This window comes from Microtus pennsylvanicus, chromosome 8, assembly GCF_037038515.1.
Source record: "Microtus pennsylvanicus isolate mMicPen1 chromosome 8, mMicPen1.hap1, whole genome shotgun sequence".
Classification (NCBI taxonomy): domain Eukaryota; kingdom Metazoa; phylum Chordata; class Mammalia; order Rodentia; family Cricetidae; genus Microtus; species Microtus pennsylvanicus.
The window spans coordinates 73,203,677-73,217,197 of NC_134586.1; positions in this window are offsets into that span (position 1 = coordinate 73,203,677).

The window sequence follows — 13,521 nt, forward strand, 5'->3', positions numbered from 1 at the left end:
ATTTTGTTTTTGAGACAAGCACTCTTGTAGCCAAAGCTATCCTCTAAATTATGATGGAGCTCAAGCTGGCCTTGAACTCCTGACTCCCCTGCCTCCTGAGTGCTGGGATTACAGGTGTGTACCAGCGTACCAGCATGCCCAAATGTCTCTCTGTTACTGAGACAGTCCTACTTTTTTTTTTAAATTTATTTATTATGTATACAACTTCCTGCCTCCACATGCCAGAGGAGGGCGCCAGATCTCTTTACAGATGGTTTGGAGCCACCATGTGGTTGCTGGGGATTGAACTCAGGACCTCCGGAAGAGCAGACAGTGCTCTTAACCTCTGAGCCATCTCTCCAGCCTTTTTTTTTTTTTTTTTTTTTTTTGGTTTTTCGAGACTGGGTTTCTCTGTAGCTTTGGTGCCCGTCCTGGAACTAGCTCTTGTAGACCAGGCTGGCCTCGAACTCCCAGAGATCCACCACCGCCCAGCAAGACAGTCCTACTTCAGAGCCCAGGCTACTATGAAACTCAATATGTATTCCAGGTTGGCCTCGAATTCATGACAACCCTCCTGCTTCTGCTTCCTGAGCACTAGGATTCCATACACCAAGGCATCACCCCAGTTGCCTTGGCACATTTAATGCAGTCTCTCCGTGCCCCAAACACCTAAGACTACCCCTCCTTCAGCAGGTCATGGTGACTCACATCTTTTTTTTAAATATTTATTTATTATGTATACAATATTCTGTCTGTGTGTATGCCTGAAGGCCAGAAGAGGGCACCAGACCCCATTACAGATGGTTGTGAGCCACCATGTGGTTGCTGGGAATTGAACTCAGGACCTTTGGAAGAGCAGGCAATGCTCTTAACCACTGAGCCATCTCTCCAGCCCTCACATCTTTTTTTTTAAAATAATTATTTACTTTTATTTTATGTACATTGGAATTTTGCCTACATGTATCTCTGTGTGAGGGTGTCAGATTTATAGACAGTTGTTAGCTGCCATGTGGGTGCTGGAAATAGAACCCGGGTCCTCTAGAAGAGCAGTCAGTACTCTTAACCACTGAGCCATCTCTCCGGCCCCTGTGGCTCACATCTTTAATTCCAGCACTCAGGAGGCAAAGGAGGTGGAACTCTGAGTTCAAGGCCAGCCAAAACTACTAATCAAGGTCCTGGACGGCCAGGACCACACAGAAAAACCTTGTCTCAAGAAACTAACTAAATAAATAATGAAAACATACGCTGCCCCCTCTTGCCACTCCTTTACCAGGTGCCCACTGCCACACAGTCTTGGCACTGCGGGTCTCAGGGAGAGCGACAGAAATTATCGTGGTCAGGATGTGGTGGCACACACCGTCAAAGCAGCACTTGGGAGGCAGAGACTGGAGAATCAGAAGTGGAGAGTCACTCTCGGCTACATAGAGAGTTCAGAGCCAGCCCAGGGCACATAAGACCCTGGAGCCCCTCCTGACCCCCTCAAAAAAGAAGCACATAAGCATGATCAAAGCCAGCCAGAATTAAAGAACAAAACTGTGTCTCAAAGAAAAAAGAAGCAGAGACAGAGGGAGTAGGGTTTCAGGCTACACCCAAGGCAACAGTATCCCCTTGCAGTCACAGCACCACAAAATATAATCAATCTGGTCTAACTTGCTGGCCCCATGAAGGACCCTGGGGCACAGCCCCAAGTCACATAGGAAACAGGAGACTGAGCCAAGGAGGCTCCGATTCCCTTCTGAATCTCTAGCCCAGTGGTTCTTACCCTTCCTAATGCTGCGACCCTTTAACACCGGTCTTCTCGTCATGGTGACCCCCAACCATGAAATTATTTCCTTGCTACTTCATACCTGTACTTTTGCTACTGTTATGAATCTAAATGTTTTTTGGAAATAAGTCTGTCAAAGAGGGCGTGACCCATAGGTTGAGAACCTCTTGCCCTAGAGGGAGGAAGAGCAGAGTCTGTGTGAAGCCCTGGAGAGTCAGCACCCAGTGGGCAGCCACACCTGGGTGGCTCAGTGAACAGGGACTCTGGAGGCCTGTCCTGGAAGAGTGTTGGGCAACAGTCTCTTCCAGACAGGACTTAGCACTCAGAGACAAGGCCCTGGCCTTGGTAATGCAACAGGACCAGAAGCAAGCCTTCCCAACTATCCGACCATCACACCAATCTGAGTATATGCTGCTAGGGGAAATCCCAGAGAAAACAGAATACTGAGTGGATGTGGGGAGTTTGCTTGTTTGAGACAGAGCCTCGATCCATAGCCCACGCTGGCCTCCAACTTTCAATCCTCCTGTCTCCATTTCTCCATGTTCAGAGTGCTGGGATTACAGGCGTGAAACACCGTGCCCTCTAGATGCATGTATTCCGTGTGCTACAATTGTTGTTCCTTTGCCGAACTACAGTTCCCAGCATTCTCCTGGATACGGACATTTCCCAGAAGCCTTTGCATTCCCCGTTAAAAGCGAAGGTCTTTACGAGTTCGCCCCCTTTCCCTTTCCCCTTTTGCTCTCCTAGTGTATTACACACCTGTCCCTGCCTGTTGCCCCTCCCCCCATTAAAGTGCACCTACGTGGGACCGCCGCGTGTCTGTGTCTTTTTCTCGCATAATCACCTTCGTCTTTTACCTTACAGCCAAGCCAGGATTTAATTAACAACAATTGGTGCCGTTTGACTCATCTGAACCGACTGCCTGCACTCACTTCCAACTGTTTACCACGGCCATTCACCTCATCCTCATCCTCATCCGTGAGTTAACCTAAGTTGGCTTCCCTTCCCCCCGGGGCGCTCAGAGACTGTCCGGCCGGCTTTCTTTGGTGCGTCCTGGACTAGGTCGCCAACCTCCCTCCCCTTTCCCCCCGGATCTTTGCCCTTGGCTAAAACCTGCCTTAGTCTGCACCGGGAGTTCGGTGCTCCCGGCCTTTTTCTCCTTTTCTTCTAAACTTTCCTGTCTCCGGCCCGCTTCGGTGCGGTGCCTCCGGGCCGTACGCCCTAAAAAGCTTAATTGTCTCCTCCCAGCCGGGGTTTCTTTCTCCCCCATACGGTTGTTGGGTTCGGGTCAATTAAGCCTTAGCACGCCCCAAGAACCCCGGGGACGCCCAGGTTCTTGGCCTTGCCGTGTTCGCGGTACCTTTTGGGTACCTTTTTGCAGGAGGGCTTCAGTTTTAAGTCATGGGCTCTGTAACCAACCCCCGCACCTGGAAGGCTGGTGCAATGTCATCCCTCCAGGGACCCTCTGCTCCCGCCGCCATGGATCCCAGACAAACCTCAAACTCCATACCCCTCCCACCGCTCCTGGAGGGGCCACTCGCTCTCGCTCCGCCCAGTCGAGCGATAGCGATTGGCTCACACATTCCTCCTCCTCCCAAGGTTTACTCGCCTGCACCTTTCCCCCATGTCGCCTGCACCTTTCCCCCTTGTCGCCACCAGGGCAAGAATTAAATGCTTTCTCAAGATATTAAGTGGAGCCAACGGAATGGCTCAGTGGATAAAAGCGCTTGCTGATGACCAGAGTTCAGTCCCTAGAACCTATAGTAATAGGACAGAATGGGGGCTGGAGAGGTGGCTCAGAGGTTAAGAACACTGACTGCTCTTCCAGAGGTCCTGAGTTCAATTCCCAGCAACCACATGGTGACTCACAACCATCTGTAATGAGATCTGGGGCCCTCTTCTGGACTTCAGGAACACATGCAAGGAGGACACTGTGCACGTAATAAATAAATAAATCTTAAAGAAAAAAAAAGGACAGAATGGACTTCTCAAAGATGTCCTCTGGGGCTGGAGAGATGTCTCAGAGGTCAAGAACACTTGCTGCTCTTCCAAAAGACTGGAGTTTCGTTCCCAGAAGTCATGTCTGGCACCTCACAACTGCCTACAACTCTAGCTCTAGGGTGTCTGACTCCCTCTTCTGGCCTCCGAGAGCACTGCACTCACATTTGCATACACAGATAGACACACTATACTGATTGGGTTTCCTCAAGTTGACACAAATCTAGACATATCTGGGAAGAGGGATTCCTAATTGAGAAAATGCCTCCATAAGATTGGCCTGTAGGCAAGTCTGTGGCGTGTCCAGCACACTGTGGGCAGAGCTGCCCTTGAGCACTTGGTCTTGGACGGTATAAGAAAGTAGACTGAGCGAGTTATGAGGAGAGAGCCAATAAGCAGCACTCCTGCATGGCCTCTGTCTTAGCTCCTGCCTCCAGACTCCTGCCCTGACTTCCCTCAGTGATGGACTGTGAAATGAAATCAACCCTTTCCTCTCCAAGTTGCTTTTGATCATGGTGTTTTTTCACAGCAAGAAAAACCCTAAGAATGACACACACATACCAAAATAAATCTAAAGAGATTTAGGAAGAAAGCAAGTTGTCCTCTGGCCTCCATATGTGCTGTGGCATGCACCTCATGCACGCACCCCACGCACACACCCCATGCACACACCCCATGCACGCACCCCATGCATGCACCCCATGCACACACCCCATGCACGCACCCCATGCATGCACCCCATGCACACACCCCATGCATGCACCTCATGCACACACCCCATGCATGCACCTCATGCATGCACCCCATGCACACACCCCATGCATGCACCTCATGCACGCACCCCATGCACACACCCCATGCATGCACCTCATGCACGCACCCCATGCACACACCCCATGCATGCACCTCATGCACGCACCCCATGCACACACCCCATGCATGCACCTCATGCACACACCCCATGCACACACCCCATGCATGCACCTCATGCATGCACCCCATGCATGCACCTCATGCACACACCCCATGCACACACCCCATGCATGCACCCCATGCATGCACCTCATGCACGCACCTCATGCACACACCCCATGCACGCATCCCATGCACGCACCCCATGCATGCACCTCATGCATGCACCCCATGCACACATGCAAGTGTACACACACTAATAATGAATAAATAAAATTTAAAAAATTGAATGTTCTCTCTTAAGAACAGAGTCTGTGGGGCTGGAGAGGTGGCTCAGTGGCTAAGAGTATTGGCTGTTCTTCCAGAGGACTCAGGTTCCATTCTCAGCACCCACATGGAGGCTCACAACTGTCTGCAACGCCAGTCCTGGGGATCTAATGTGCTCTTCGGGTCACCTCAAGCACCAGGCACCCACTGTATACAGACATGCAGACAAAATATCCATACACATAAATATAAATAGCAGTTAAAAAAAAAGAAGAAGAACATAGCTTGTAGCTGGCTTCCAAGGTCCTCGTGGCCAAATGACAGCCTTAAAAACAGGGTGGTCTGGGCTGATATTCCAGCAAGGCCTTGTCCCTCACAGAACCACAGGCAGGGCAGAGAGCTGGCCTTAAGGACTGGAACTCAGTTAGTAGAGTGTTCACACAGTACGCATGAAGCCCTGAGAGGGACCACAGCTGATGTGGGAGTGTCATATATCAATCTGTTGATTTAATTGGTTAAGCAATAAAGAAACTGCTTGGCCATCATAGGTTAAAACATAGGTGGGAGGAGTAAACAGAACAGAATGCTGGGAGAAAGAAGCTGAGTCAGGAGTCGCCATGATTCTCCCACTCCAGACAGACGCAGGTTAAGATCATTCCTGGTAAGCCAGCTCATGGGCTACACAGATTATAAGAAATGGGCTAGTCCAGGTGCGAGAGTTAGCAGAGAAAAGGCTAGATATAATGGGCCAAGCGGTGTTTAAAAGAATACAGTTTCCGTGTAATTATTTCGGGGCATAAGCTAGAGCTAGCCATGTGGGCGGCCAGGTGCCAGGGACGCAGCCCCTCCGCTCCTTTTACTACACACAGCGTGGGACAACAAAGACCAGTGAGGTGGCTCAGCTGCTAAAGATGTTCCTCAGCAAGCCTGAAGACATGGTCCAATTCCTAGGACTCACATGGTAGAAAGAGAGCTCAGACTCCAGGAATGGGAGCAGGAAGACGTGCCTGCAGTCCCTTCCTTCTGGAGCAGTGAGCCGTGCCTGCAGTCCCAAACCATCCTTGGCTACCCACAGGTGTTGCAGGGAGTGGCTTTTACAACTTACCAGCAGTACTGCTTCAGGTCTGATTCAACTTCAGCTTTGCGGAGCCTCCTCGGGACCAATCTGTAAAGTAGACACACAGATAAAAGTGAAGGTTAAACAAGATACTACAATTAATGAGCAAATAACGCATGTTCAGTAAATCTGGACTCTTTTTTCAAGTACATTTTTTTTCCATTTATTTATTGGGGGGGGGGTAGCATGAACATACCACAACTTGAGGGTGTAGGTCAGAGGACAAATTGTGGGTCCTGGGAATCAGATTCAGGGCTTCAGGCTTGGTGACAAGCCTCCTTGCACCCTCTCATGCACCCTCTTTCTTAGTCACCATTCATGCCAGCAGTGATGTAAACATTGCTGACACGATTTACTAGGGACCCTGGCAAGAGTGGCCAGCACCTGCTCTAGCAACGCCCATCCCTTCCCAAGCTTCCCAGGAGGTTGCTGTGGAAAGACAGTTAAACACGGGGCCTCTCCCCCTTCCCACTCCCCTGTGAATGCCCAGATATTCCGGTCTTGGCTGCACTAGATGCAGAACCTAGGTGGCTCTTAGACTGAGACCCTATGTACACACCGGAGGACAAAGATGGATGGAAATCGCTGTTCGCTACACTTGAGCTAAAAGGGCCTTTCACCACAGGAAGAAAAATTTATTTAAAAAAAAAAAGAGGGTTCTTGGTCTGGAGCTGTGATGGTTCCATGGTTAAGAGCACTCCGCCCTTCCAGAGGATCCCATTTCAGCTCCCAGCACCCTCATCAGGCCGTCCACAAACACCTGTAACTGCAGCTCCAGGAATCTGATGCCTTTCTAACCTGCATGCACAACCCCACACTCAGACACAACAGAATACGCATAACCTAGAAAGAAAAGAAAGACTTGCTGAGTGTGGTTCATTTAAGTAGGGTGGTTCACACCTGTAATCCCAGCACTTGGAAGATTGCAGGAGAATGAGAGGTTTGACGTCATCTTTGGCTAGATACTGAGTTTAAGGAAGTCTGGGCTACAGGAGACACCATTTCAAAAAAAACAACAACAACAAAAACACACACACAAAAAAAAACCCCCAAGAAACAAAAAACAAACAAACAAACAAAAACCCCAACAAAGTTATAAAAAGAAAAACAAGGAATTTGTTCTTTTTAAGACTTAGGTTGGTCCCTCCACCCTCACCCCTACCCCACTTCTATTCTGCCCTACCTCTTAACTCCCACGTAATTGGGCTCTACCCGCCCAGTCTTAAATTCCAGTTGAGCTTTCGCCCCTAAGGTGTGGAGGGGAACAGGTAGCAGGGCCGTCCCGAGACCCACAGAGGCCCTCTGGACCCCAAAGAAGGAGCCCCAGGCCGCAGAGAACACATACCCGAGAGCGCGCCTTACTTCGAGGAAGGTTTGGTGGCTCTGACCCTTGTTTTGCTGGCGACCACGCCTCCACCCCCTAGGAGAAGTGAGTCACTGTGAAGGGCCAAGTGGCTGGAGCTGACTGGGGGCGATCCTGGCCCGGCCCTTCCCTTCCATCAACTGCGTCACTAGAGACCTAGCACTAGGGGCCTGGTAGGGACCTCAGGAACAGGAAAGCTAATTTTCCATATGATGGGAAAACTGGGGCTGAGGAGTGCAGTTTTTAACTTCTCATTCAACCCAAGGGTCCCGGTCTCCATCAGGGTTCCAACCTCCGCAGTTCCCTGAAGCACTTGGTACCTTCAATGTGATCTCCAGCCTGAGATGCAGGTCCGCTGATGGGGTGCTTGCCTGGCTTGCAGGAAGCCCTGGCTTTGACCCCCACCACCACAAACACCCGGTATGGCAATACATGCTTGTAATCCCAGCACTTGGAGGACCAGACTCACACAAGCAAATAAATAAATGTAATTTTTAACAATGATCTCCATCTTCCTATTCCTCACCATTATTCCTACTTAGCTGAATTGTCAGGGAGGATCAGGAGGGAACCAGGATTGGAATCCAGGCTGACCTGACCCACATCAATGCAATTACCCTTCCCTAGTTCAGAGCCTAACAGACCAGCCAGTGTCTGCGTCAGTATCTGATTTGGCTCCACACATAGCACACAAACCCACCCACGGGCTCCTTCCACAAAGGACAAAGCAGCCTTGTTTTTTGAGAAGCAACTTTGCAAAGGCCAAGCAGAATTCGATTCTCTGAGGCCCACTGACTGGATTTGAAAGATTTACACCCTGACTGTTCCTGGCCAGCTGTGCAACCCAAGCAATCACATCCCACTGAGGAAGTTTAGAAAGGGCCTCCCTAGGCTGGTGAGATGGCTGGGGCGGGGTGAGGGAGGGGGGCAGGTTTTTTTTGAAACAAGGTCTTATTATGTCTACCTGGAACATTCTATGTAAGCCAGCTGTGACCTCACGGAGATCTGCCTGCCGCTGCCCACGGAGTGCTGGGCTTACAAGCACACAGCACTTAGGTTTTCTAGTATCGACAGATGCAACACCCATGTGACCCATATCCCTACCAAGAAGTCAAACACATTCACCACAGCAAGTTCACGGTTTGCACATGTGGCCCGGGAACCATGTCAAGTCTCCCTTGAAACGCCACCACCCACCATAGCACTCAGGAGGTAATAACACGGAAAAAATTACAAATTTTGAGATAAGTTCCTAAATAGCTCAGGCTGATCCAAACTCCCTATGCAGGGGTAAATGAACTTGTTGTTATTGTTTGTTTTTCGAGGCAGGGTTTCTCTGTGTATCTTTGACTATAGACCTCGAACTCACCGAGATCCTCCTGCCTCTGCCTCCCGAGTGCTGGACCTTGAACTTCTGATCTTCCTGCCTCTCCTCCAGAAGGCTGGGGTGGCAGGCATGCACCATGCACTAGCATGCGTTACTGTGCAGCTCTGGTGCTCTCAGCTACACAGGGTAAGCAGGACCAACTCCCGAACATTCACTGACTGTCTTAGCAGATGAAGGCCAAAACTCCCACACTGCAGAACTGCCCACTTGCTAGTCACGGAGACAGCCTGCTCCCTTGTAAAGCAAGGACAGAAACCCTAATGCTTCTACCTAGGAGACTGGGACCGGAGGAGCTACAGGGTGATTTGTTTTGTGGGTTGGTTTGTTGTGGTTGTTGTGTCTTTTTTCTCTCTCAACAAGGCAATTCTTTTTGAAAAAATAGTATGCCAAGACCCAGACTGAACCAGCACTTTAACCAGTGAGCCATCTCCCCAGACCCATTTTTCTTTTCTTTTTTTGATCCAAGGTCTTACCTTGGAATCTGCAGTGATCCTCCTGCCTCTGCCTCCTGAGTGCTGGGATTACAGGAATCCCATCATGCCCAGTCTTTTCTCTAAATATTTTGGGAGAATATGTCTTGGTTTTTACTTTGTGTGTATATATGTGTTTCTGTGTATGTTAAGCATGCATATATGTTCATGTATGTGCAGGTAAGTGGGTATGTGTGTATGGAGGTCAAAGTTCAATGTTGGGTGTCTTGTATTACTAGCTTATTTTTCTTTTCTTTTCTTAAAAAATAATTTATTTCACTTTATTTTATATGCATTGGTGTGAAGGTGTCAGATTCCCTAGAACTGAAGTTATAGACAGTTGTAAACTGCCATGTGGGTGCTGGGAATTGAACTTGGGTCCTTTGGAAGAGCAACAATGCTCTTAACTGCTGAGCCATCTCTCCACCCCTCTATCTTATTTTTCAAAATTAGATTTTATTTATTTTATTTATGTGTATGGGTATTTTGGCTGTATTTATGTCTGTGTAGCACATACATACCTGGTGCCTGAGGAGGGTGTAAGAAGACATCAGATCCCCTGGAACTGGAGTTACAGAGGCTGTGAGCCAAGACCTGGGTGCTAGAAACTGAACTCGGGTCCTGTGCAAGAGTAACAAATATCCCTACCCGCTGAGCCATTTCTCCAGCCTCTGCCTGTCTTACAGAACCCAGAGCTCCATGTCAGCTAGACCGGCTGGCCAGCAAACTGCTAGAACTGCCTGTGTCTGCCTCTTCACACAGCACTGGGGTCACAAACATGGGCTGCAAAGCCAACTGTTTCCTGGCTTCTAGGGATCAAAATCATGTCTTCGTCATTTTACCCACTGAGCCATTTTGCACACTCCCCTGTTTTTGTCCTTTTTGAGGCAGAGTGTCCTGTAATCCAGGTTGGCTGTGAACTCTCTACATAGCTAAGAATGACCTTGAACTCTTGATGCTTCTTCTACCTCAGCCTCCTAAGTGCTGAGGTTGCAAGTAGGTACCGCCACTCCAGATTCTTTTCTTTCCCTTTTTTTGAAATTTTGATTCTATATGAATAGGTGGGGGTTTTTGGTTTTTTGTTTTTATTTATTTATTTATTTTGGCTTTTCGAGACAAGGTTTCTCTGTAGCTTTGGTGCCTGTCCTGGAACTAGCTCTTGTAGACCCGGCTGGCCTCGAACTCACAGAGATCCGCTTGCCTCTGTCTCCTAAGTGCTGGGATTAAAGGCGTGTGCCACCACTGCCCAGCATGAATAGGTATTTTATATGCACATATATCTGTGCACCACACGTGGACCTGGTGCCCGCAGAGGCCAAAAGAGGGCATCAGATCCCCAAGGATGGGAGTCACAGACAGTTGTGAGTTACTATGGGGGGCTGGGACGCCAATCCGTGTCTTCTGCAGGAGCAGCTCTTAGCTGCTGAGCCATATCTCCAGCTCCCTTGTTTGCTGTCTGTAATTTTGAGACAAGGTGTCTTACTGTAGCCCAGACAGACCTCAAACTCACTGTAATCCTCCTGCCTCAGCCTCCCAAGTGCTAAGATTACAAACACCACACCCAGCCTGCATGTGACCCTCTGTAAGCCTTCATTCTCCATCAGTGACATAAAGGCTAGCTTAGTAGACGCTCTCCTGGCTCCTCTGACTCCAGTCCAAAGGTACAGTGCAGACTAAGTCTTTCCTCCCTGACAGGTTGCAGGGAATACAACTCTAATATGAAATCCCCCTGCCCCCAAATAGGGCTGGAGAGATAGCTCAGTCAAGAAAGCACTTCCCTTTGTCAGCATGAGGACCCAAGTTTAATCTCCAGAACCCATGTGGGTCTTTTTTGTGTGTGTGTGTGGGGGGTGTCTTGGTTTGGATTTTTGTTGTTGTTGTTGTTTTTCGAGACAGGATTTCTTTGTGTAGTATTGTAACTCACTTTGTAGACCAGGCTGGCTTCAAACTCACAGAGACCCGCCTGCCCCTGCCTCTCCAATGCTGGGATTCCAGGTGTGCACCACGACTGACTAGCCAGAACCCATGTTTTAAAAGCACTCGGATATGATACCTTGTAATCCCATTGCTGGATAGAGGTACGGAAGCAGAGAGAATAATTTAGCAAATTATCTCCTCATTGTGTGTGCTATGTGTACTCTCCTTTTCTCTCACAATGTATTTGGGAACCAGAAACCCTTACCTGCAGATAATACACCCCTTCCCAAACACTCTTGGCAACCTAGGACCCCCATCAGCATCAAGTCATATACACACCACAATCTGATTTTGGTGTAGACACCTCATATACCCTATGCTTTGCAGTTTATTAAATGTCCCTCAGTCCCACACAAACCCATTTATTTGGTCCTCAAAGCAAACTGTGGGGACTATGTTGATGGATCTGAGTTCAATCTCCAGAAATTACATATAAAGCTGGTGCCATTGCGTCCCTGTCACCCCACACTTGATGAGCTCATGTCACTAAGAAATCCTACCTGGAAAGGTGGCTAGCCAAAGGGGAAGCCATTAACGTGGACCTCTGGCCTTCAAAATGCACACAACATACACACACATGCATACACACACACAAGTGTTAATCACAAAGATGGGAAGAGAAAGACCACTGGCCCAAATCATCATGGTCAAATTAATTAAAGTAAGCAATTAATTAAAGCAAGCTCTTTTATTTGTATACATGGGCTACATCCCCGCAAGGCGGGGTTCAAGAGGTCAGCATTAGATATGAGGGAGACAAGGGTTTTTTTTTTAATATTTATTTAACTTTATATGCACTTGCTATGAATGTGTCAGATTCCCTGGAACTGGAATTATAGCCAGTTGTGAGCTGCCATGTGGGTGCTGGGAATTGAACACAGGTCCTCTGGAAGAACAGTTAGTGCTTTTAACCACTGAGCCATCTCTCCAGTCCTACGACAAGGTTTTTATAGCTCAGGGGTAGGGAGTTCCCAAATCGGGAATTTGATCAGCAAAAAGGCGGGGTTACAGTAGCAGAACGTAGGTGTAATAAGTTAGTCATAACCACCTCCTGAAACAGACATGACTGCAAGGGGGTCCTAACAACAGACAGTCAATAATAAGGTAGCCATAACAGCCCTTCGGAAACAAAAGTAGGGTTGTAAGTTGGTTATTAACTTTTTGAAACAAGACATGATTGACATTTCCAGAGCAGGCAGTATAAAACCATTTGCAGTTAAGGTCACAGGTGGGGCATAACCAATCCTTGAGAAACAGATTTAATCACAAACAGGAATGAACCTAGTTTGTCTTTACTGTAAGATGCCTTTTAAGCCTAATATGGAGGTAGGTAGGTTCTTCAACAGCAAAGTGTGTCTCACCAATTTCTTGGTGATTAAAGCCTTCCTTGGTGAAGTAGTTAACAAATTCGTGAAATTAATATTTATCACTCAATCCTACAAGACAATGAACTTGTATGTACAACCAGTCCTGGGCAGGGCTGTTCATTATTTCGGGATAACCGATGATCACAGAAAAGACTCCAGACCCTTGGCCGAATTCATTTTTGCCAGGCAGTGTCTCCAGGATAAGCCCTTACTTGAGAAAGCCTGGACCCTCACAGAGAGTGCCCTCCTAGCGCTTCTCCCACTTGGAGCCTGGTCCTTTAGTCTGCCCAGAGTCACAAACAGGAAAGCCAGAGTAGGGCCCCACAGTTGCCCAGAGTCAAAGGCTGCGAACTACAAGTCCCAGAAGGCAGTGGGCTGCAGAGCAGGATCTATGCTGCCTCAACCGAGCCTGGCGAAGTCAGACAAACACACACGCACACACTCACGCACATGCGCCAGTCACGACACCACCAACTACAAATCCCAGCAGGCAGCGGGATGCTGGGTGGGGCCTAGAGGCCGATGTTTTCCACCGGAAGTGGAGTCACACAGGTGTGGTGACGACCCTTTCGGGGAGGGAGGCTGGTAGCGAACTAAAGACGGCTGGTGCAGGGGACTGTGGGTGATGGCGAGCGCCCAGAGTGGGCACAGTGCGCCTCCTTGACTCGGATTACATTGCCTGGGCTAACTCCCTGTACAGGCGGGAGGATCAGCCCAGACCCTGAAGCGGGCCTGAGCTGGTTAGCGCCCTTGGATGGCCCAGGAATGGGTCCTCCTTGTCCCCTGGATGTAGGTCCGAGAGATTTGAGGTCCTGACCCTGGGCATCAGGATGAGAGGCTACTTTGGAGGCAATGACCAAGACACTCGTAATCATCCACTCTCAAGGCCTCTACCCACAACCCATGAGTCTCAATTCTT